Below are 27,061 nucleotides of genomic sequence, written 5' to 3' on the forward strand. Positions count from 1 at the left end.
TGCACAGCACCATAATACTTTAGGGAGTTCCCAGAAAGAAAAGGAATCCATCTACAAAAACGCAACCTTTTGGGATATGAATGTTGTTTATAATAGGCTTACTGACCAAAAAATATATTATAATTATTATTATTATCATCAGGTTCTCTACATTTGCACTAACTATTGATATACTGTGCAACCCTGTTAAGAACAAATTATTATTTACACAATAAACTGTCTGGTCGGCCGGATTGTGAATAAGCAGGTGATGATGATGCTTTCATGTGAGGTTTGAAGATTACGGGGTGTGAGAAAAGGAACGGAGAGACCCTGTGTGTGTGCGACTGACAGGTATACGCGGCAAGGCGAGGCGTCCTCCCCAATCCCCATCCCTTTAATTAAAGCTAATAAGACAGTAATTACCAGGACTCAGTCAAGAGACAGTTAATAACCACACCGCTCCCGATAATAACAACAACAGCTTGACTTCTCTTGCCAGCTCCACACGCCAGCTCCACACGCCCGACAGGGCATTTTGACACATATTCCTTTGACATGTTACTGTCTGTCTGCGGAGAAGGGGAGTTTCTTTTGACATATTCCACAGCCCCAGGGTGGTGTTTTTAGAGCCACAGCTGGGCTCTCGAACATACCAATATGACGGTGCTCGTTGCTCAAGGCTCTGCTCTGCGGGAACTCAAGATAAATTAGGTGAACAAACCTAATCATTCCCCTCCTCAGCCCAGGTGTTCCACGCAATCGTGGTCGAGTTGAAATGAGGAGAAACAGTGCAGGGTTTTCTTCTTTTTTTTTACTCCCATGAAACAACACCAAGCCCCAAAATGGCTTATAGGAATGTATGTTGTCTAGTCTTAGCCTATGTAATGTGATCTATGTATGTATTATACGAGCCGTTGTCTGTCACATCATTAGTCTTGGATCATATTATATATCATATTTTGTCGATTTTGATATTTGCATATAAATATCTAAATCGATAAAAAAAAAAAGATATATATGATAGTCTCGATCCAAGGCTATCACATCATATCAGTGATCCAGAATAGATTTAGGACGGGTTAATAATCGTTCTAATAATTCTATGGCAGGAGTTTGTCAAATTTGGCAAAACTCATGTTTTTTTTTGTTTTTTTTTTACAGTAACATTAGAAATATTTCTCATAGGTCTTTACAGGACACTCTGGGGCTACAACCGTTTTAAAAGCAGCAATAATCCAATGTCCCGAGATGAAAATGCATTATATAGCGTCATTTCGGCTCTCAGCTAAACATCTGCCTGCATTACATTGTAATAAAGCTTCCAGTGCAGTTGTTAGCGACATTTGCAACGTAACGGCGGACATCATGCACGGACCCAAACAAACACACTTCAAACATCACACAAGTATCCTCATTTCCCCCTGTAGGCTATGTATTCTACACTCTCTCACACACCACCTGACACACACACACACACAGTGAACAACGTGGCGGAGACATAGTAGACGCGTTTCAGTTTCAAACATACATAGATTGACCAAAAGCCGAGATCTAAGAGACTAAACAGACGGGACGTTTCTCATGAGAATCGGCGTTGCCAGATTTAGTGAGAGAAATAAGCAACCAGGTCTATGAAAACAAGACCAAAAAGAAGCGACTCTGGGCAACATGGGCAATTTTAAACCGGTACGCTATTTCAAAATAGTCCCGATGCGACGCGTTGTGAGCTTGCATTTTTGCTATTTTCAAATACTCTTAAAAAAAAAAAAAAAAGTGGAATATTTTGATTTTTTTTTAAACATTCTAACAACACAAATGCTCCTTGGCACAAAACATTTATGAAAATATCTGAGAACCATTGGTTTAAATAATTCTTTTTTGGGGGAAACAAGCCCAAACAAGCAAGTACACTTTAGAAACAAGCCCCAAAAAACGCAACCGACAACTAACCAATATTTACAAGCAACTTTACAGATAGAACAAGCCCAAAGTCGCTTATAATAGGCGGAACATGGCAACAACTGGGGACGTTTCTCAGGAGAATCGATCTTCTTCTTACCCCGGAGCGGCTGCTCGTCGTAGCGTGAAGAAGATCCCGATAGATCGCCGTTCAGTTCAGTTCAGTTCAGTTCAGTTCAGTTCAGTTCAGTTCAGATCAGATCAGATCAGATCGGTAACAGTTGCCGCCGGGGAGAAACGAACGGAACGGTTAACGCTACATACGTACGTGACTGTAAACAAACTCTCCGCCGGCTCGGTTGGTTGTAGTATGTTGATCCACTGTGTCCACACAAATGATTAGAATACCCCGAGAGGGAGGAAGCAACAAGTCGTTGTGGGGGAAATGAAAGCGGGCTGCTTTTTCTCATGGGAGAACCAGGACGCACTACCAGAATGACAAACACCCACACACACACATACACACTCTCTTTCACAAACATACAGCCCTCTAGTCTCAGTTCTCTCTCTCTGTGGGACGGAGTGAGGGAGAAGGAGGAGGGTTGGGGTTGAACATGAACACACTGATAGGACGCTCACATCGTCTCAGAGCCTTCAACAGTTCTCTTATTTTAACCCACTCACTGCCACTAACACACAGCCATATCATCATCATAGTGATACTGATTCCCAAACGTTTTAATTTCAAGGACCCCTAGTTTGATATGCATTCATTAGGCCAGTGGTTCTCAAACCTTTTCATCATGTCAAGGACCCCAAAATATAATATGTTGGATTACAGTGTGTAATGTTTTGTGATACTGTTGATGAGGATCGAAATAAACTTAACTAAAACTAGGACCCCAAAATATGTATTTGACTGCGGACCCCCATCTCTGAAAATATTTTGTGCCAGGGACCCCCACACGATATGTTTCCAAAAAAACACTGCATTAGGCCAAATGGAGGTCCCATGCCATCCCATTTTATACAGTGTTTCTATCTGGGATCCCACACTGTAACATCTTCAGGGTCTTGATTGCTTGATTGATTGAATACTTTATCAGACAGAAGTGTAAACAGCACGAGTACAGTACATTTGAGCTAAAAGGATAACACAAAAAAAGGTCCTGGGAACTTGTTTCCATGGTTAATTTAACTCTGAGGGTTCTATTTGGTTCCTTTTGCACTCTCTCTCGTTACAGACCCGTAACTGGGTCCATTTGGTTCCTATCCAACTATTAAATATTTAGCTGGGGAGTGGGGACCCCTTGGAACCCCTTCAATCAGGGGTGTGTAGTGGGCGTTGGGTGTTCCCTCATGTCTCTGAGCAGTGCAACTGTGGGCAACAGGCCCACACATGCGTGCGTGAGAGTGTGTGCGTGTCCCAAACTCTTTACAGGCCGGTGTGCCAGACGCCCAATACACAATTTGTATTTATCTATTCACTTTCTCATCCATTCAGCTACTTAGGCTACCTGTTAAATACTGCGCCTTGGCCACCCCCGCTGTTTATTGTTGTTGTGTGTACTTATTAGATAACAATAGCGTTAGCCACACCCACCTGCTTTGCATAAGACCATTGATCAGTGGTGGAAGAAGTACAAGTAAAAGTAGCAATACCACAGTGTAGAAATACTCTGTTACAACAAGTAGCCTTGTACTTGAGTTTAAGTACAAAAGTATTGGCCGTCAAAATATACTTACAGTACCAATAAAGTAAAAGTACTTTTTCCCCACAAAAAACTGCTGATCTACAAGCCGATCTATAAGCTTGTAGATGGCTTTTGAATAGCTGAAGTACAAAATTGGGCTTCAGTGGATAATATCTTGTATTAATGATCTAAATCTGCAAAATAACTAGTAACTAAAGCTGTCAAATAATTGTAGCGGAGATAGACAATATTTGCGTCTGAGATGTAGCAGAGTAGAAGTATAAAGTATTGACAAATGGAAATACCCAAGTAAAGTAAAAGTACCTCAAAATTGTACTTGAGTACTTGAGTAAATGTACTTTGTTACTTTACACCACTGCCTTTGATTGATTGGTTGGGCCAGATGAATCTAATTATCACCCCAACCCGCACAAGGTTACTGGTTAACGGCCATCAGCCTTGATGTTTATCCACATACCCCATTAAAATAGCTCTCCCCCACTGAAGAATCCCCACTGAGCCACTGCCCCGCAGGACCCCTGGGGGTCCCCGGACCCCATGTTGAGAACCAGTGTAGACCCATAAAGGTTCTGTAAGTGAGATGTTTTTGGTTAAACCAAACAGTTTATTGGTAAAAATGTGAAGCTTTAATATCGTTGCTGCCGTGCAGAAACCTCTCCATATTTTAACTTATTGTTTATTTTCGTAAATGAATGCCCTACCTGATCATACTACAACGCAATTATCATAAGTAGCAGATCAGCAAGCATGTAGATTGCTTCTTTAGCTATTTCTTAATTTGAATCCCAAAAAGTAACAGTTTTGGTTATATGAGGATTCCACCTGACAGAGACTATGCTTTATATTACGCTATATTATATTAGTTAACAGTGTGTTTGGTAACAGGGGGTCTCCCATCTCTCCAGCTCTTCAGTATTTTGTATCAGTAGAGAAAACCCTACAAACATCATTTATCAGCTTGTGCTGAAGTTCCAATATTGTTTGCTCATTTATTTATTTCATCACTTCCAATTGCACTTGTACGTTTATCCTGTACCATGTATGAGTTCTCTCTCCTGGTTGGATGAAATTGGTATTCCAAGTAACCTCAAAATGTGTTTTCTGTTCACCAAATAGCTGGAGAGATGGGTACATCCGTTATTGAACAAACACTCAATAACATTGATATGAAAATATAGAGCTATTAACCACTCATTTTAACAAGACAAAACAGACGAAAAGTGTTTCTGAACCTATATGATGAGTCCTAAATTCCCTGCACATTAAAACCGACTACGCTGTCTATTATGTAGGACATTTTTTTATCCACTCACTGTTATGGTTATAACATAGTCTACTAACCACTAGGCTAGGGTATTATTCAGTCTACCTCAAATTGCAGGGATTTCAGACAGTTTGGTAACACCATGACCATGTGCAAACACAACTTTTAGTTTGTATATTTTAACTGCATAACTTTGGACTTATATTTTCCCCCGACCCCACTGGAGGGTCTGCCCTAACATAGGAAAACGTTGGCCCAAATCAATCAGTTAGCTCATCCCATATCCTAAGGCCAGATCATAAAGTAAATGTTACTTATGTAACAAGCTATACCGTACACATGAAAGGAGTTATTTTACGGGTCAATTGTCAAGGAATGTAAAAAGGAGAGAAACACACAACCAACTGTAAGATGACACAACGATGTGTTAGAAAGTTTATGGAATGAATTGTGTATTATAAATGGAATGACCAAAGTCGGCAAGTCTACTCATGAAAGCATGCAGGAAATAGTCTCTAATTAGCAGATTCTACCTCGTGATCTTTTAATATGGCCCCACCCTTTCAAAACATATTGCTCCGCATGCTACTTTAAATTACACACCGTGGTTCAGATGTGTGGAGTTGGCTGCATTTCCTTCTTTGCTTCAATAACGCCTTGAAACCCTTTCTCTCTCAACCCCCTCTGTCCCCACCATGTGCAACAGAATCCCTTGGAATAACCATGGTTTGATTCAGACCTCAAAATGGTTGGAGCTGTCCACAATGATAACAATCCCTCCTAACTTACAGCTCGTCGTGGCCGTCAACATTTACATACTTCAGGCACTTAGCTGACACCCTTTATTCAGAGTGACAGGCAACAAGTGAACAGGGAGAGTTTCGGGACACATGGGCTGTTGATGGACACAAACCGGCTGCTGTGTGTGTGATCAAATATGACTTTTCGTTTACGTGGAAGTTTAACAGGCCAACAGGCCATCAAAACACAGGCGATGTCAAATAAAATACAAAAAATACCAGCCTAAGTAGAAAATTCAAACTAGATTTTTGCTTTGGTTCCGGACACTTTTTGGTGGAAATATTTTCAGCAAAGCACTTAAAAGTGTTTGCCTTTCAGATTGTTTTGCCTACTAAAGTGAACCTGTTGCCTACTTATGGGACATGTTATTCAAGATTACATCATTCACACACATAAAATCACTTATTTCTTCCCCCCATTCTGATCAACATTCCCTCTCTTTAAACTGCTAAAGGAGAGACCTCGTCTCTAGCGATTCTAGTTTCTTCTGGGAAGTCAGCATTGTGCAAGGACAGCCGACTCTGCTCGGCAGGGGAGGTAGTCGATCACAGGGAATGCTGGGAAGACGGAGGGTCATACCTGGCTTTCATTTCAGCTGTCCACCAGGATTAGGACACAGTTCATATAGCGAGCTGTAATCATCTGCAGTAGTTGAGGCACTCGTTCACTGCTGGCCCCCGAGGCCAAGTCAAAGCCATACCCTCACAGTGCTTTGTGGTAGTTTGTATTAGTAATAGGTAGAGCCCGACCGATCCCAGATCTCTGGGTCCAATACTGACCCCGATTTTGGAGTCGTAGACCACTAGTTACCAATGTTTTGACTGATATTTTGTATTAAAAAAGCATGTTATTTTATTTAACCGCTTAATCCCCATTAATAAATAAATAGCAGACCAACAAGCTCACAACGCATCGCACCATGATGCGCTGTAAGTGTGTAGAACTGCCCCCCCCTTTTTAATCTATTGAACATTTTCACCAACAATGACATGCCCAAAAATAGGGAAGCCAGGTTTAAAGTGATTGAAGATCATTCTGGACACATCGGCTGCATAATTGCTGATACTGACGTTATCAAAAAGGTCAAATAATGGATATAATGGTCTGGCTCTATTAATAGGCTGGTGGTTACAAGTCTTATGGACTCTTATTGGGAACAAAATGCATGCTGGAACGGCATTAAGAACCACTGCTTGACCTGTCTGTTATGTATTTAATATTAAACTTAATTTCCTCAGTTGCGTTCGTATAAAAAAAAAGGGCAAGACCAACAGCTAAATGACAATGACCACTGTCCCTTCTACCTCACGGTGAGGTCCGTCTAGTCATATTATACCAAGACAGTAAGGATTTAAGCTGTTGAAACACATCACACAATAACATCTTGTAGCCATTTGTTGTACCGGTATAATGTATTTGATGAAAATAAATGATTCAGACATCAAAACAATGACAAGAGCAACATCCATTCACAAAACCCTGTTTATAGTGAAGGTTTGGTCCTCTATGTGTCTATGTCACTGGTTCTCAAAGTGGGGTCCGGGGACTTGCAGGGAGCCTTGAGGGGGTTCCAGGAGGTCTCCAGCAAAATGAGTCACAGTGTAAAAACGTCATTTTTTTGGTTATTTGAAAAAGAGCAGATTGAAGATCTGCTATTTGAAGAAAAAAAAAGATTGACAAATCTTCTTTTAGGTAGGTCCCGGACAGTCACTGAGAGTGGTGGTTTTTGTCCTGAAGCATCACAGAAATATGTTGGTACTCTACTGAGTCAACCTACTACTACAAGCACTACTACCACTATTAACTAAGTGCTGAACTACTGAAGCTACAGCACTCCTATACCGTACGTCCCAGAGACATAAAAAACTTCAAACAGCTCAGAAGAAGATGATGACAGCTGAGGATGTATGGGGAGAAAAAGAAACACACACACAGTAAAATCCTCAATGTTCATTTAAATCTGAGGATGTAAAAATGGACCCTTATGGGTTCCATTTTTACACTCTCTGAGATAAAGGAACACTGAGGATTTTACTGTGCCCACGCACTCCACAAAAGCCTTCCTGCCATAAATTAAACATGATCCGACTCGTTTTCTGATTTGGAGGTGCGTTAACAGTGACCTAATGGGAGAGCGTTCAGATGGCAGACTGTAATGCACAGAGACGTAAATGCAGGAAGGAGGCAGGTAACCTTAGAGCCCCTCTGTGCATTGCTGCTACCCCTGTATGTGATAATGTCTAGCTAACAAGAAGGGAGAGAGACACAGGCTGGTGGGAGTGGGGGGCTGTTTGCAGGGGAAAAGGTCCAAAAGTACAAGAGAGGGTAGTATCAGTGGTGGAAGAAGTACTCAAGATATTTTACTTAATTAAAAGTAGCAATACCACAATATAATATATAAATAAATACTCTGTTACAAGCAAAAGGCCTGTGTTCAAAGTGTTACTTGAGTAAAAGCACAGAAGTATTGGCATCAAAATATACTTAAAGTACCGAAAGCAAAAGTACTAAAATGTTTGAAAACAGCAGATCTACAAGCTCTCAACGCGTCTCGATGCTGTTGTGAGCTTGTAGATCGGCTATTTTCAATTAGCCTATGTATAAAATAGCTAAAGTATGCTTTATAATATAATAATTTATATCTGCAAAGTAACTAGTAACTTAAGTTTTAAAATATTTGTAGTGGAGTAAAAGTACAATATTTGCCTCAGAGATGTGATGGAGTAGAAGTAAAAGTATCGGAAATTGGAAATACTCCGGTAAAGTAAAATTGCCTCAAAATTGTACTTAAGTACAGTACTTGAGTACACATACTTAGTTACTTTCCACCACTGGGTACCATGAACCAGGCGTTTGATTTAAAGAATCAGTAGAGAGAGAGAGAGTAACGTGTAAATGAGCAAGGGTCTAAATCAGAGGGGAGAGAGAGTGTGCAAGCGGTAGAGAGAGAGAGAGAGAGAGAGAGAGAGAGAGAGAGAGAGAGAGAGAGAGAGAGAGAGAGAGAGAGAGAGAGAGAGAGAGAGAGAGAGAGAGAGTAGCATTAGCGAACGGATGGATCCTCTCAACCCTCTCTTGGGCAGCATTGTTCGCATTGCTCTGTGGCTTCTGTGGGTCTTAGTTTCGGAAACCGGGGGGAAACCCTATCCGCCCGACACCTCCACAGTGAGGACGGACATCTCCCACCCGATTAGCGCAGAGGCCCCTGACGTCTGCGCACGTGGACCCAGGGGGCCCGAGGAAAGCTAGAGGCCAAGGCTAAAACCCGACGAGAGAGTCGACGGCAGAGTTACGCCGCTCCGCTGAAGTCCAGGCCTACACGTGGAAATGTATGAACAGTAGGCCCTTAAGTATGCAGTTTCGATTACACTTCTGCTCTTATGCCTTTCTTTCTGTATATTGACCTGAGGAACAAATTGTAATTGAATAACTTGGGAATATGTGGCAGAGCACCTAATTTATCCTGCTATACGCGGAGTCAGAGTTTCTTTAAAACCATCTTTAAAGCATTAATATCACCTGAGAGAGCTTTTTGAGTCACTGAATTTATTTAGCTAAACTAAACAATGTAGACGAGTCAAAGCCTTTGACTCATCTACCTTGTTTAGTTTAGCTAAATAAATTCAGTTCCTCCCTGCTAACAACGGAACATGGCTTCTCTCCCTCCTATTCACCATGGATGTGTGACCAACTTTAAATAGGTTCTCCAACTGCACTCTGTTGTCAAGCTTACATTGAAACCCTGCCAAAGCAAGCGTACACTGTAGGCCTACACCAGCACCTACGTGCCCGTGACAACCGATAATCAACCCTGCAAATGTAGCATGTGCGTGCGTGCGTTCGTGGGCGTGTACAGCGAATGAGTTAAGCCACTTGAGGTAAAGAAGGGAGGCGGAGAGAAACAGCCTGGTCTGTAATTGTGCTGGAGCACGTGCTAAGTTCAAGTCTGGACCTCAAATTTGGGAAGATCTGTCAGGTCGGTTAAGGTCTGGGCCTTAACCTCACCATGTGCGGTTGGGCTCCGGCTTACATTTCAAACGAGTGTAAACCTCTAATTGCCATAGTGGCCTATGGCATGACTCTGGCCCGTTAGTGGCCAATAGTCATGTGCCGACTATAGGTCCAGTCTGGGACACTATTGGTTTTACATTTAAAACCACAGCTTCTACAAAAGCAGCACCAATGACGATAATAATCTTCTAAAGCTTCCTACACAATAAATAAGAAAGACTTCAACCACAGTTATTTGTTTTGTTTTTTCTTGTTTGATCTCCTCCCCCCCTCTTCCTCTTCCCTCTCTTCTATGGAAATAACGATACGATGGGAACTATGCACGAAAACAAAATTCACCCACTTCTTTACTTCTACAATAAAGCTGATTCTGACTGCAAGTCAAATTCAAAAGCCTATACGATACAAGTTAGAGTGATATATATTATACTCACTGAATTAATGTATGTATTACAGTGTGTGACAAAAGTCTGATTATGGTGTTTTCTTTTAGTATTTCACTGAGACTTCACATGCCACTTCATGAATCCAGAAGCCCATTTAAACCCTGTGGTACAATTGCACAAATGTACGGCTGTCATATTGACATTGAACACCGCAGTTCCATCCATGCAATCTAGGCTGGTCTGAGACCAGAAATCTGGTTTGTTATAACGTTTGTCTCGCTTGGTTCCAGATCCTTGGATCGCCGTTTGCTACTTACAGTATATTCGCACGTCCATGCCCACTTTTCAAATTCTTTCCGTTTTTTATCCCTTGTCAAAGGCTTGTTCCATTTTGGATAAACAACTGAGCCAATCAACGGCTTTGCGGGTGGAGCTACAGTTGGCGCTGTACGCTAGTTACAAAAAGGACGGCTGCATTAGTCACTACACTGTAAAACAGTGTTAACTTTACATTTCAAATGGCGCTGGGGTGGCGCAGTAGGTACAGTAGCTGCCCACCACATTGAGGGTTCGAATCCACTGTGGTGCATTCCGGCTTTGTCGAGCGTCTATACCAGGGGTCGGCAACAGGCGGCCCGCGGGCCGAAATTGGCCCCCCAGAAATAATATCTGGCCCGTGAGATAATTTTGAGAAAAAAATTTTTTTGAAAAAAAAATTTTTTTTTTTTTAGAAAAATATTTTTTGATTTTGAACCCACTTTTGAAATCATGCACTCATAAACACGATGCATTTTAAAGGATTTATAACATTTTATAGCTAGATTAGAGGAAAATGGAGAAGAAAAAAAAATCACCAGAAAAATCGCCTGTGCTGATATTTAAACCGGAAAAAATGTTGATTTATATTGGTCAAACAGAACCGAATTAGACCCAAATTAGACCCGAATTAGACCGAGTTAGACCCGAATTAGACCCGAAAAATTTTGCGCGCGTGCACGCAGGCCCGGCCCGCGATGGAATGTCTGGGAGTGATATTGGCCCTAGGCTTATCTCAGTTGCCTACCCCTGGTCTATACTAACACAATTGGCCCATGTTGGGCGGGAGGAGTAGGACGAAGGCTCTACGTCCTCCCGGTGGGGGCTCCTCACTGGCAGGTGAGTCAGTATTATAGGATACAACAGCAGTGACAACACACAGTGATCGCATAACGACTAAATTGGGGAGAGAAATTGGTAAAAAGCACAAAAAAACACTTTAAAGTGTACAAATGTAATATTTGGTCGCTCTCTAGAGTTACAAAAGGATAAATGAACACTGAATATTTTACTGTGTAGTGACTGGTTATGGAAACTGTTGCATGGTGATTTGTTGTTGTGAGCTTGTACCTAATATTTATTATTTATATTTATTAATTTTATAACTGCTAATATTTGCCATAGAATAGGGATCCTGCTGGGGTTCATGTGGTTAAGTATGCAATCTCTGGTATTGATATAACAAATGAATAAATAAAGGTCATGGGGATGTGAAACAACTTGGTCCTCACACCTGACAGTTCAACTACACTAGCCTCATTGGGAGAGCCTGAGCCCGGTTCATGACCTGCATCCCGTGACGCAAGGACGTGACTTTCTTCTCTGTCTTTCTTGTCCTTCATTGTGCCGTCCCAATAAAGCCAAAACTACCCCTAAAAACAAAAGAGACGGCTGGTTTTCAACTGCAAGAAGCTAACGTGCATCACGTTTTTGCCTGTGGAACGACCCCTTGACCTGTGACTATAGGGACAGAAAGGCCGATGTCCTGAATTATGCGCATGATGTCAGCCCGCCCCGGAGATTTGACTGAGGAACAGATCTATTGTGGTGACTCTAGAAAAACAACATGCTGTATCCAGATGACCTGTCCGTCTGGTTATTATCATTACCCTCCATGAGTGACATACCAACAAAGAAAAACAACAAAAAAAAGATTATACTCCCCCCCTGATTCTGCACACTCCCCATTGCACATTCCACATAGCTGCTATGAGGGTATTAAAGAGGGTTAGAGAGTGCGTCTTCAACTATTCTTATTTTATCTTATTTGTATATAATCTTATTATTTTTCCAAATCACACCAACATTCTGCTGCTTGTACCTGTATTTGTGAGTGACAAATAAACGGCTCTGAAAAACAAACATTAAAATTGGGGAGCGGCAGAAGACAGAGAGAGAGAGAGAGACGGAGAGCAATAAAGAGATGGAGAGACAGAGGAAGAGGAAAAGACAAAAGGCTTTGGCCTGGACTTAAAAGAAAGTGACGTAGCGCTTTAGCCGCGCGGCCAATCAACATTGCGGGCATTCTGTTCGGCGGTGTTGATTGACGGATGAGAGGTGTGAATGAGATCATCGCGCACGTGTCCCTCTCTCACTTCCGCCGCTGTGTGGAAGTGAGAGAGGGACCACGTCATCGAGGATATAAAAATAATACAAATCAGCAGTGGTGGAAAAAGAACTCAAATTCCTTACTTAAGTAAAAGTACCAATACTGCAATATAGAAATGCTCTGTTACTTAAGTAGAAGTCCAGAACTCAAAATTCAAAATGGCATCAAAATGTACTTAAAGTACCAAAAGTAAAAGTACTAAAATGTTTGAAAATAGCAGATCTACAAGCTCACAACGTGTCGCATCGCGACGCGTTGTGAGCTTGTAGATCTGCTATTTTCAAATATCCTATGTATAAAATAGGGCTAAAGTGGTTAATGTACGTTAACCACTTTAACCACTATAATATCATAATTTATATCTGCAAAGTAACTACTAAAGTTTTCAAATAATTCTAGTGGAGTAAAAGTACAATATTTGCCTCTGAGACCTAGTGGAGTAGAAGTAAAAGTATAGAAAATGGGAAATACTCCAGTAAAGTAAAAAATCCTCAAAAGTGTACTGAAGTACAGTACTTGAGTAAATGTACTTAGTTACTTTACACCACTGCAAATCAGAAATAGAGAAAATAACGTTTACAAGGACTGCAAGGTATCCGAGTGAATGTTGAGAATATTAAACAAAATATCAAAATGAGTTTATAGAGAGAGCATATCGTTATCCTGTGATAATGGATGTGGTCTGAACTGTTCTGAACTCTTCAGAAGATACACAGAGCTTTTGCCAGCTGCTATATTTGGGAGAGTAGAGAGAAAGACTTGTGGAACCCAATTAGGAGCAGAAGCCTGTTTCATGGCTGTTGTTCCAACACACACACACACACACACACACACACACACACACACACACACACACACACACACACACACACACACACACACACACACACACACACACACACACACACACACACACACACACACACACACACACACACACACACACACACACTTTTGGCACAAAAGGCGGTTCAGCCCTCTAATTACAGCTGTTTTTCCAAAGGATTTCACATGGTGTCAGGGGCCTCAGAGCTGGTTCTTTGTCTTTCTTCCACACTTGACAATGCTTTCTCTCTCTCTCTCTTCTCTCACCCCTCACCCTCCACTCCTCCCTCACTCTCTTTCTCAAGGGTCAGAAACACTTAGTGGGAAAACACAGTTCAATCAGAACTCCTCATTCCATGGCCTTTCAGAAAGGGAGGGAGAGTTTGAGAGAGAGAGACAGACAGAGAGAGAGAGAGATTGCGAGAGAAAGGGAAACTCGTGGGATTGCGAAGGGATAGACAGAGTGGACAGTAGGGCTGTGAATCTTCTGCTATCTCACGATTCGATTCCGATTCTTGGGGTCACAATTCCGATTTTTTAAAAACAAACGATTCTCGATTCAAAAAAACAAAAAATCCGATTCTAAAACCTTTTTTTCTGATTCAAACGATTCTCCATTCAAACGATTCTCGATTCAAAACGATTCTTGATTCAAAACATAGGATTTCAGGATCTACTCCAGTCTGCTGGCATGAGAGCAGAGTACATGTATGTAGCTTTTATAATTGTAAAGGTTTTATCAACTGATAATAATGTAAACACACAAAGGTAAATCCAAGATCCCCCCCAAAAAAATCTATTCTGAATTGCCCAACAGTAGAATAGCGATTCGTATTCGAATTGATTTTTTCCCACACCCCTAATAGACAGAGTGGACAGTAAGGTTACAGAGAGGGAGATAACAAGCAAAACGGAACCATACATTCTCAGTTTAACTAACATAGATCATTTTGCAGTGTAGAGTGGGGAGTGGAGGAATTCAAATTCTGACCTCTTAAGAGGAGGAGAGCAAACGAAAAGTCTGCATACAAGCTGCTGCTGGACAGACGGACGGACGGATGGAGGAAGGGAGAAAGGAGAGGAAGAGGAGAGTCTCGGCCTAAAGAAGGGTTTTGGTTTGACCCCAGAACAAAGAACCAACAGACAGACAGACAGACAGACAGACAGTCTAGCGGCTTTATTCCCATAAAAAGAGGTAAGGTGGAATGGAGGAAGGGGCGAGAGAGATAAAGAGAAAGCTGGGGTGGCCAGAGGATAACAAACAGGGGTGCGTTAATGGAAAAGATCTTTTCTTTGAGTAGACTTAAGTTAGCGTTTGCTCATCAGGTCGAACACAGCCTTTGAGGAACTGACCACACACACACACACACACACACACACACACACACACACACACACACACACACACACACACACACACACACACACAAGCCTTTCCACCGCCTTGCTTTACATAATTCCCAACTCTGCAATCTGTGTGTGTGTGTGTGTGTGTGTGTGTGTGTGTGTGTGTGTGTGTGTGTGTGTGTGTGTGTGTGTGTGTGTGTGTGTGTGTGTGTGTGTGTGTGTGTGTGTGTGTGTGTGTGTTCCTCCACCCTGCAGTAGCAGAACATGTGTCAGTAGAACATACAGTACATTAAACAGTAGTGGGCGAGAGATACTGTATACATACAAAGTACTGAACTCAACAACACCCAGAATCTCTACTGAGAGCAGAATGTAGACTGTGTTCTGAGCCCAGTCTATACTGTCCACTCTGCTGTATAAAAAAGGAGAAAGAAATAGGCCAAGTTAAAAAAAGAAAAAGAAGAAACTGGACAAAGTGATGAAAGCAGAGAGATTGCATCCTTGTGTCACATTTCTCCAGGGGCCTCTTGTCTCACTGCACAGACCCAAAGACACAGAGACAAAAATATCAGACATTTTCTGTGGTCGAAAGCATCCGAGGTGTTACATCACACACTGCTGTCATAAACCTGGGGGAGAGAGAGAGAGGGGGGGGGGGGGGGGGAGAAAGGGGGATGAGAGGAAAGAGTGACAACAGAGGGAGATGGAAAGAACAGGGGGAAAGAGAGAGATGGGGAGTGATAGATGAGTGAAGGAGGGAGGGAGCGAGCAAGGGGGCATGAAGAGAGAGAGAGAGAGAGAGAGAGAGGGGTGGGAGTGAGAAAGAAAGAGGGGTTATAAAAGAGGGAAGAAAAGAGGCCGACGGGAAAGAGTGAGGTTCGAGGGCAACAAAAAGGATGGAGTGGAGAGATAGAGAGAGTGAGAGAGAGAGAGAGAAACAGAGACAGAGAGAGAGAGAGAGAGAGAGAGAGAGAGAGAGAGAAACAGAGACAGAAACAGAGACAGAGACAGAGAGAGAGAGAAAGAAACAGAGACAGAGAGAGAGAGAGAGAGAGAAATCGAAAGGCTGAGAAGGAGTTAGAGAGCGAGGAGAAATGAAGAGAGGGGGAACGATGGAAGAAAAAGCGAGAAAGGGAGGGATGGAGGGATATGGGAAAACACAGACCCTGACAGGAAGACAGATACGTATGTACACACGCGCGTACTCACACTTAAAAGTACACAGTAAAATCCTCAGTGTTCATGTATCCATGCGTCGCTCAGAGCGAGTACAAATGGGTCCATTTGGTTTACATTTTGTACCCTCTCTCAGAGTTAACCCATTTAGACCTCATTCTACAAATGTCTTCTAAATCCTAACAGTTTTCTGAAAACCTATTGTTGCTATCAGTGGCACTCAAACCCTTTCATGCAAGGACCCCCAAAATTAGGCCTATATGTATTTGGCCACCGACCCCCCCCCCCCCCCCCCATCTCAAAATATTTTGTAATAGGGTCCCCCAGAAGCAAAGACTTGAGTAAAAAATGTTCCCTTAAAAAGAATATATATATATATATATTCAAATATTTGCACAAATGTTCAATATCTTATTATTTTTTTGCAGATCTACAAGCTCTGGGTTTGTATATCTGCTACTTTTGAATAGCCAAAGTATGAAATATGGATAAAGTGGTTACACAGATGCGTTCCCGGATTGAATGGGCTAAACGAACACTGAGGATTTGTCTGTGCGGCTGCACATACCAGCCATACTGTAGTGTAAGTGTCACAGAGAGACAGTCAACAGGCTGCTGTCCAGAGAGCAGAGCCACTTCAAAAGCACTTTGACCGTCTCACTCACACAGTCCACACACACACACTGTGAGAACCTGGCATCCCAGAGAGGCCTCATCATGGACACAAGAGCTTAAGCATATGAACCCTAGCATCCCTGGCATTCTGAGAGGGGGGGGGGGGGGGGGCGAACAGTCGGAGAAAAAGTCAAAATGTGACCCTCACAGACGGTCTTTATGGTCGGGCCACGGACGTATAGATAACACAAACGGATAACTAACATGCCAAGAACAGTGTTTTTCTTTTGTATTATCTACACTAATTATAATTATATTCTTGTACACTTGAACAGAGATCCCTCCAGGGTGCAGTAGTGTTACACCACGGACCCCCATTTGATAGGATTTCTATCTCTCAATGTACTTAGTTACTTTCCACTACCGACTCTGAGAGTGTCCAAATGGAACCAAATGGGCTCATAAGGGTCTGCTTGGTAACTCAGCGAGTTACAGAACCATAAGGGTCCATTTGGTTCCCAACTATCAATCATTCACTGTAGCTGCGGTGAGTGCGGTGCGGCCCCCCCCCTCCGGAACCCCCTCAGGCGGACCCCACGTTGAGGACCAGTGGCCAAGTTCACATGCTGTATTTTGGCTTTGGCTTCACCGCTGTACAACAAACAAGGACAAACAGACAAGACGCAATAAACAGAACGACACAAACACCACCGCACTGAGTTTGACAAATGCTACAGCTTGGAGCGTCACTCCAAGCCTTTCCCACTGTGGCAGCGGGCAGAGGTTGCTCTGCATGGTCTCTGCCGCCTAGGGCTGCAACCAGCCATGATTTTCTTAGGGATTGCTCTATCGATTACCTTTTCCATTAATCGAATAATCTAAAAGAGAGTTTCTTTTACAAAAATCCTACACCCACAGGATTGATGACTCGTTAATTAATCACCTTGTTCTGTCCAGTTAGGGTGCCTGATACCACAAACTTGACAGTAGCCAAACTCCCTTTTTCACAAGGGTCAGGATTAGCCTCTTGCTCCTTTTATTTTTACGTGTGAAAGTGGAGTGAAAACTGGAACGATACAAATACACAGTACAAACAATCACTGCATGATATGCTCATAAAATTGTGTAAATATGCCTATTTAAACATACAATTCCAGACATACTGTAACATACTACACAAGCATAAATCTTACTTACAGCATTGCATCGAAGGGACTCATCAAATGAAGAAAGTAAAAATCACATCAGGTGACAAACAAACCATGTCTGCACTCTACAAGCAAACTGCACTTTCTGCCCAGTCTCTGCTAATTAGCAAAGTAACAACACCTGCTTGATTAGTGTGTTAGCTGCACCTGCTTTAGGTTAAGTAAGGAGTGCTACAATAAACCTGCCAATAGAGGTCACTGTTTTACTTGTTTAAATAATAAATCTGCCCTGGGGCAGAACACTCCCCGTCTGGCGTCCTTGACGCCACTTAAATCAATAGACATACTGTATACACAAAGTTTCTTTCACTTGCGCCGTCCCTGATGCTTCAGCATGGAGATGTGGCGATTCTTCGGCAGGATGGAGAGGATTTTTGTCTTTGCTTTCCAGCTGAGCATTCTTCAGCCGGCCTCCACCTCTGATGGGACCCGCTTTGTCAATCTCCGGTTTGAGCTTAACGAAAGCACTAGTCTTAGGGATGGGCTTCCCTGCTGTGAGTGCGGCAATCTCCTCTGAGAAGGCCTCAGCTTGTGTTGACTTGATGACGTTTGTGGCTTGTGACATCCCTTCCTTGTGGCTGAGAGAGGTGAGAAGCACTGCAGTCTGCTCCCGGTTGTTGGGAAGTCTTGGCCTGGGTGCTCTAAATGGCAGCGGAGCAACCCAGCTGTTGTCTTTGTCTCTGAAGACTTGACGGTCCATAGTCTTTAAGAAGACTGTATCTTCATACGATGGGGCTAACTTGCTGTCGTTGACTGTCTGATTGACCACGTTCTTCCCTATGGTGTGGTCAGCAGATCTTTTCCCATTTGAGATGCAGCTATGCGATTTCTCCCCGCCATAGCGCACTCTCTCTTGCAACTGTAGGGACCCATTACATGATGACAGATGAGATGGTCGTCCGTTTGGCAGCACAGTGGTCTTGACTGAGGTTACATTGGGCTTGAGCACGCCTTGAAGACCTATCTCTCCCACTATGACCCAGCCCAGGTCGAGTCTCTGAGCGAAGGGAGCGTTTTGTGGGCCGTCAATCTGCTGTCTGACCTTGTGTGCTTGAATGACATCTCTCCCCAGCAACAGGAGGATATCTACATTCGGATCAATGTCAGGAATGTGTTTTGCAATGGCTGCAAGATGAGGATGGTGGAGAGCCACGTCAGGTGTAGGTATCTCATACCTGTTGTTGGGTATCTGATCGCATTCGATCAGCGCTGGTAGTGCAATACGCACTCCTCCATTCACTGGTTCGATGTGAAGCCCCTCTGCTTTGCGTCCAGACATGGCAGAGAGCCCGGAGCAGGTTCTCAGTGAATATGGGTAAGGTTGACTCTGGATGTTGAATAAGTCGAACAGCTGTGACCTGGCAAGGGAGCGGTTGCTCTGGTCGTCGATCACAGCATACACCTTGATCGCTTTGTCTCTTTGGTCCTGAGGAAACACTCTGACGAGACATATTTTGGCACAGGACTTTGGTGCCTGGCTTTCACCACAAACCTCTGTGCAGTGACTGCTCACTTCAGGCGGATTGAGGTGGACTTCATCTCCCTCCTCGCTGCCCTCCGGCGAATGGGTGGGAGACTCTGACTCTTGGGGGGCTGGACCAGGGTGCAATGCGGCGATATGGCGATCGCTGTCGCACTCAGAGCATTTGACAATGATTTTACAATCCCTTGCTAGGTGAGAAGAGGATGCACAGCATTTGTAGCAAATCCCACTGTCCTTCAAGAAGGCCTTTCTCTCTTCCAGTGTCTTAATTCTAAATGCTCTGCACTTCTTCAAAGGATGGGGTTTATTGTGAATGGGGCATCTCTTGCTTGGGTTGTCCTCCTGTTCTGACTGGGTGTCGCTAGAAGAGTCAATTTCTTTTTTGACGTCTGTCTTGTGGACTGCAACAGGAAACCTTGTGGCTGGACGCTGACTGAATGCCTTCTCTTTAATTGGAGCACTGCTGTTATTGTTAAGAGCGAAGCTGGGGTCATTTCTGGTTCGTGCCTCATCGAACACGAAGGTAGCAAAATAGGAGAAAGGGGGGAAGAGGCCGTGGTGTTCCTCTTTAAACCTGGAGCCATTTCTTATCCATCTCTCCTGTAGTGCATACGGAAGCTTCTCCGCAATGGGATTGACTCCACGAGGGGTGTCTAGGAAGCTTAACCCAGGAAGGTAGCCATCTTCTTTGGCTGACAGTACTTCCATCAAAAGGTCCCCAAACTCTCTCAATTTAACATAGTCCTTGCTGGCCACTCGAGGAAAGGCATCTAACTTGTTAAATAGTGCACTTTCAATAACTTCAGGTGCAGCATAACACTGATAGAGCCTATCCCAGGCCTTTCTGAGAGCTGCTTCTGGCTCGTTAACATGCACTAGACGCATCCTTCTAACATGCTCAGCCGAATCCTTACCTAGCCATTTCATGAGAAGATCCAATTCTTCCCCAGCTGATAGGTCCAGGCCACTGATGGCGTTGATGAAGGAAGATCTCCACGCTCTGAAGCTCTCTGGTTGATCATCAAATGTGTTGAGTCCTGTGTTTACCAGCTCACGTCGTGCTAGGTACTTTGCAAAGTCCATCATTGGGTGCGCTTGATCATGGCCGGATGACTTGGCGGCATGTGATGGCGTATAAGACTGAGCTGCTGGGTTTAGAGAGACACGATGCCTTGGGATGCCAGTATTGCGACCAGTGTGCGTAGTTGCTGGGTAGACACTGGTTGTGGGAAGTGGCGTGTAAGGCTTTGAGGGTGTCTTGAAGTGATCAGTCTGTCCTTTTCCCTCTCCTTTTGCGGGTGACTGATGCACGTATGGGGTTCCTAATGTGTGAAAGCTGTCATTAGGGCCCGGCGTGTTGGTCACAGCAGCTTGATTTAGTGAGTCAACATGTAGCCTTGCTTGTTCTTGCACGTATTCGTGTGTTCGCTGAACAGGATCTACTGTATTTCGATCACCTTCTTCCCTGAGAGGTTGCTGGCCATCATGTCCTTCTGCTGCTTCCAATATTTCCGCTTCTGCATCAGCGGCTGCTGCCTCTCTTTGTAAATTCAGAATTTGTAGCTCTGCTTCTAAGTTGACTTTTTGTAGTTTTAGCTCTTTCTCTTTTTCTGTGTAGGTTGCACGTGTACGCGCTGCTTCTGCCTTACCACGGGCTATGGCAGCCCTGCTGCTGACTCGAGATGCAGATGATCCTCCTAAACTGCTTGTGCTCTGTGAGTTATTTGAGCCAGCCTGAGAAACTTTGTCCTTCTCCATGATGCAGATGGAGTTCCAGCTGAATCTTCTGCTTTTTCACTGTTCTGTCCAGTTAGGGTGCCTGATACCACAAACTTGACAGTAGCCAAACTCCCTTTTTCACAAGGGTCAGGATTAGCCTCTTGCTCCTTTTATTTTTACGTGTGAAAGTGGAGTGAAAACTGGAACGATACAAATACACAGTACAAACAATCACTGCATGATATGCTCATAAAATTGTGTAAATATGCCTATTTAAACATACAATTCCAGACATACTGTAACATACTACACAAGCATAAATCTTACTTACAGCATTGCATCGAAGGGACTCATCAAATGAAGAAAGTAAAAATCACATCAGGTGACAAACAAACCATGTCTGCACTCTACAAGCAAACTGCACTTTCTGCCCAGTCTCTGCTAATTAGCAAAGTAACAACACCTGCTTGATTAGTGTGTTAGCTGCACCTGCTTTAGGTTAAGTAAGGAGTGCTACAATAAACCTGCCAATAGAGGTCACTGTTTTACTTGTTTAAATAATAAATCTGCCCTGGGGCAGAACACACCTGATGTATGCAGATGATTTGGTCATCTTTAGTGCTGGTCTCAGCTTCAGAGGATATGCTCATTGCTCACAGTATGGTTTTGATTTGAATATAAAATACAACGCTAAAAAGAGTAAGATCATGATTGTCCGAAGTACGGAAGGCAGACAATCAACCTTTCCTGACTCCTATCTGGCTGGCACTGCCCTTAGTGTGTGCAGTGAGATTACTTATTTGGGCCATATTATCTCCAATGACAAGGACCTCTAGAAAGCGGCAGAAGCTGTATGCCCAAGCGAACATGCTGAGTCGCAAATTTAGCATGTGCTCGGTACCTGTGAAGGTACACCACTGTATACTGCCCACCTTTGGAGTCGCAACAGACAAGGCAGCATCAGACGACTCACAGTGGCTTATAATGACTGTATGAGGCTGCTGCTGAGCAGTGTTGATTTTGACAACACATTTTTAATTAGTTTTAGTCTCTCTTCTTTTTAATAAAATTCTGTTTAGTTTTAGTCATATTTTAGTCATCTGAAATGTTTTACTTTTAGTCTAGTTTTAGCTGACTAAATATCATAAGATTTTAGTCGACTAAATCTACAGTTGATTTAGTCGACTAAAATATTTTTTTGGTGGGCCGTGATGGCATTGAAATGATTTTCACTTGGCTGCCGAAAATAGCCGATCTACAAACTCGGCTATTTTTGGATCAACGATTTTCGGTCTGTGACACCCGTGCGCGCCCATGATGACTTGTCTTAGTTCTACTGGATCTCTTCTCCACCAGTCCCTCCCAAACGTTTTAGTCTAGTTTTTATTCGTTGACGAAATTGTCAGAATATTTCATTTCTTTGTCATAGTTTTAGTCATCGTAGCTTAGTTTTTATTTCGTTTTTATTTAGTTTTCGTAAGTGAAAAAAGGTAGTAGACAGACATTTTTCGTCATAGTTTTAGTCGACAAAATCAACACTGCTGCTGAGAGCCCCAAGAAGCTCCAGTGCAAGCCAGATGTTTGTTAGTGTCGGGGTACGCACCTGCTCTGCTGTGCTACGTAACCTTATGTACAGGTTTATGTGTAGGGCATCCCAGTCAGTAAATGACATCATCGCTGTCATAACGGACCCTACACGCAGTTCTGTCAGGTTCTCCTCTAGACTGTGGAACCACTGGCGCACATGTTTGTCAGAAACTGAACAATGTGGGCTATTTGCATTTTTCCCCCTGTTATTTTGTTGTGTGTTGTGTTGTGTTGTGTAATTGTGATATGGATCTCCCTGGGTCTGAAATAATGATTGAATTGAATTTTAGAAAATATCGTATTTGTATTTTTTATGTAGACAAATCGATTAACAACGATAACAATGTTATTTTATACTTTGTCACAGGCACAAGGGTGTGTGGCAAATAGTGAAAATAGCAGACCTACAGTATAGTTAGCTTGTAGGTCTGCTATTATCACAATTTTGGAATGTTTTGGATCGATTAAATCGATAAATTAACTGTTGCACCTCTGCTGCGGTCCCATCCCAGTCAGCGAGTAAAAGGCTGTGTGCTGCTGGGAAACAGAGCTTGGCAGGCCGACACACAGGGGGTGCAGCCTGAAGGAAAACATGTTTGTGCCAAGGCAAGCGCACTGACTTCATCCTGGGTCACCTCGCTCTGAGGAACACCAAGGACCACAAGGACCTATATGAGGCCCCAGATGAAGGAGAGGGGGGGGGGGGGGGAGAGAGAGAGAGGGGGAGGGATGGAGAGGAGACAGGACTTGAAATGACAGACGGTCAGAGAAGCAAGAGATGGGTTCTTGTTTGTGTGTGTGTGTGTGTGTGTGTGTGTGTGTGTGTGCGTGTGCGTGTGCGTGTGTGTTTGTTTAACTTTTATTACATATACCCTGTATGTGCGATTGTGCGTGCAATTAAGTATGTGTGTGTGTGTGCGTGTGTGTGTGTGTGCGTGTGTGGGTACATGTGTGTGTTTACTGGGTCCAGTTGGAGAGCAGAGGAGGGTATTTGGAGCCCGTCCCGCTCCCTGTGGAGAGGAGTGCGCCAGCGAGACGGGGCCCGGGGCCCCAGCAGCTGCTTTAAACACATACACACACACATACACTCAGTCACACGCACACACGTAGACACACACGCATGCACACTCACTCACTCACATGCACACAGAACCTGTTGTCATACAATGAGCGTTTCACATCTCTGTCTATCTTTCTCTCTCTTCCGTGCGCACACACGCACGCACGCACGCACGCACGCACGCACGCACACACACACACACACACACACACACACACACACACACACACACACACACACACACACACACACACACACACACACACACACACACACACACACACACACACACACACACACACACACACACACACACACACACACTTCATTAGTCTTCTTCAAAGCTCAGGCTGCATGTGTTCAGCGCTAGGTAATAACATCAACATACAGTCCCAGGCTGAAGCAGGGCAGTACATTAACAGTAACCCTCCCTGCAGTGAATGATGACCGGCAGCCAGAAACACCACTTAGTACTTTCTCTCTCTCTGTCTTTCCCCCATTGCAATTTCTATATTGTCGCTGTCCGGCGGAAACCTTGTATGTCCAAAACTGTTACTTTTCAGGGAATGGGATCCAATTAGGAGCGATTCATGTAAAAATCACGATTCTCATTATCAACGTTTACAGGTTACAGGAGTTTTTACTCTCTGGTGTTTGTGATGTAAAATGTAAGCTTACCATAATCACAGAAAACATTATCATGTCTTCAGTGACTTTCAAGGACTTTTTTTTAAACTAACTGCAGTCACTTTCAGTTCAGCACAACTGAGGTGTGTGTCACTGTCCGGCTGACGCTCGTTGACACTCGTTAATGTTATTTGCATCGAGGCAATTATGTTTTATTTCTGCATCACATAGAACTACACCTAATCTAAGATTCCATCAAAGCCAAGAAGTTTTACAGGACCCTCTCTGGTATTATATCATTTTTTGTTTGAGCTGAACTGATTGGGAATCAATTTTTAATCAAATCGTGACCCAAATAATCGTAATCGAATGGTGAGATAGCAGAAGATTCACAGCCCTAGCCTAGATGCAACGAAGTTATTTAGTCCACAAGCTCTTGTAAATAGCTTTCATTGGTTCAATATTTATAAAACCCAGAGACAGACTTAACCATTTTCACTTAAAAAAAAATTGTAGATCTCCAAGCTCACAACGAGAGGCGGCAGGGATAAAGTGGAAGGTAGAGCGGCCGGATGGCAACTGCGAGGTTCCCAGTTCCATGGCTCCCGGGCTCCCCCAGAGTCGAAGTGTCCTTGAGCAAGAACGCTGAACCCCTAATTGCTCCCGATGAGCAGGTTGGTGCTTTACATGGTTTCCTCCACCATCGGTGTGTGAGAATGTGTGTGTGAATGGGCAAATGTAAAGCACTTTGGATAAAAGCGCTATATAAATGCACCATTTAACGTGCCGTGACGTGATAGTATGACGAAGTGGGACATTAATTTACGGAAGGAAAAAAAAAACATTAAAAGTTGAAATATGGACATAAGAGGTTTCTGCCCACCAGCAACAAATCTTTCTCTGGTTGTTGGCATCTCACCAACCATAGCCTGGTACAAGCTTTTAAAAGGTGGGGGTGTGAGAGACAGGCACCGCGGTGACGAAAGCATGTCTAATTATGTTTTTACAGGCGCTGGATGACAGATTCCCCGATCGGCTTTGTTACATGACTATTGGCCGGCTGTAGCCAGAGATAAAGGTTACTTGGCGCTCCGTCCCGATGAAGAAACAATGTGTCACAGGTGCTGGTATCAAGTGGATTTGAGCGAGTGCGAGCCAGAAGCTGATGGCATGAAAGTATCCTTTCCCCCCTTTTTAATGGCCTCTCTCTCTCTCTCTCTCTCTCTCTCTCTCTCTCTCTCTCTCTCTCTCTCTCTCTCTCTCTCTCTCTCTCTCTCTCTCTCTCTCTCTCTCTCTCTCTCTCTCTCTCTCTCTCTCTCTCTCTCTCTCTCTCTCTCTCTCTCTCTCTCTCTCTCTCTCTCTCTCTCTCTCTCTCTCTCTCTCTCTCTCTCTCTCTCTCTCTCTCTCTCTCTCTCCCTCTCTCTCTCTCTCTCGTGTCCATGCCATATGCCGTTTGGCTAACACAGAGGGCGATGGCAATGATATGCTGGCAACACCGCATGCAGCAGAATGGAGGACTTCAACGTGGCTAACGCAGAATAAGGAACAGAAACACAATGAAACACTGTTTCATAGCAGTTTTCCTAGCATAAAAATGTTCTTTTTGTCTGCTGCTCATAATGACCTCTCATAATCGCCCGTGCCAATGTGTACTTTGGCGAAACACGGACACAGGCAACGGAGATGTGCAATGTTACCAGCAGTTCAAAATCAATACTTAAGGGGAACAGAAGTACTACAAAATACTGTTTGTCGCGGTCGTTGGCCGCAGCAACTTGGCATTAAACATGTACTGAAACAGAGTATCAATTGTTAACAGGGCCAGGTGTGTCAAGAGTTCTGGTTGGACGACGTCACTAATCCCACAATGCACCAGCCCCCAAATGTCTCGTCTCTCATTGGGTAGGAGCTGTATGATGACCAATCAGGTGCCACTGTGCCATTTCTTATGCTTCGTGTCCAAATGTGTACAAACATACAGTAAGCCGATACATGAATGGCCACATTAATGGACCACTATTATAAACCATCTGGGCCAGTAGCAGAACGGATACAATACGACATTCTTAGGCATTTCAGCCCTCATCCAGAGTAACTACGATTGAGTGAGCAGGTCACCTCATCACTGTACATGTACGTGCTCTGTGGCCATCATGGTCATCTACAAGTGTGTACGTACATGTAGGTATACATGCGATACGCATGTATGTGTCTCACTGTGTGTGTGTGTGTGTGTGTGTGTGTGCACGTGTGAGGTCAGGTGTTCAGTGTCTTGCAGAGTACCAGCAGAGTGTAACACAGACCTGGTGGGAAAGCAGTGGGGCTGACAGCAGCGGGCACCATGATGGATGTCTGCTTTGACAAATGGATCCTACAAGTATTCTCATGAATGCACTGATGTCTGTCACACACACACACACACACACACACACACACACACACACACACACACACACACACACACACACACACACACACACACACACACACACACACACACACACACACACACACACACACACACACACACACACACACACACACACACACACAGGCAAGCTGTTGATAATGATAGCTCACATATGCACAGACCCACGTACACACACAAATGCACATGAATGTGAGAACGAAGGAAAAGAGTTATATTTCTTACATAGATCAGACAGACAGACTGTGTAGACGGAGAATGAGACAGCAAAACGAGATGTGATGGAGAGGTTGAGGGAAATGAGAAAATAAGCTATCTCTCTCTGTGTGTGTGTGTGTGTGTGTGTGTGTGTGTGTGTGTGTGTGTGTGTGTGTGTGTGTGTGTGTGTGTGTGTGTGTGTGTCTGTGTGTGGCCATCCGTGCTTCCTATAAACATACGGTAGGAGATCAGAGAGATCATCCGAGTGTCTTACATAAATAATGGTGGTGTGTGTTTGTCCACATCTG

The 27,061-nt window shown here is 43.6% G+C and overlaps 1 protein-coding gene across 4 annotated transcripts in view; it reads right to left on the bottom strand.

The window, feature by feature from the left end:
* Window positions 1-27,061, bottom strand: part of disp1 (dispatched homolog 1) — a 115,426-nt gene that overhangs the window by 42,155 nt on the left and 46,210 nt on the right. Inside the window, exon 1 of one of the 4 annotated variants that reach the window (XM_084082681.1) lies at window positions 2,210-2,423. The exons of 2 other annotated variants lie outside the window; for them this stretch is intronic. The gene's annotated coding sequence lies outside the window, so the exon portion shown is untranslated. Of the gene's footprint in view, window positions 1-2,041; window positions 2,424-27,061 lie in introns of those variants that run through there. One more of the 4 variants, XM_084082678.1, reaches the window with a different exon arrangement.

This window comes from Gymnoscopelus microlampas (genome assembly GCF_963454915.1).
Source record: "Gymnoscopelus microlampas genome assembly, chromosome: 16".
In the NCBI taxonomy this organism is placed as follows: Eukaryota; Metazoa; Chordata; class Actinopteri; order Myctophiformes; family Myctophidae; genus Gymnoscopelus; species Gymnoscopelus microlampas.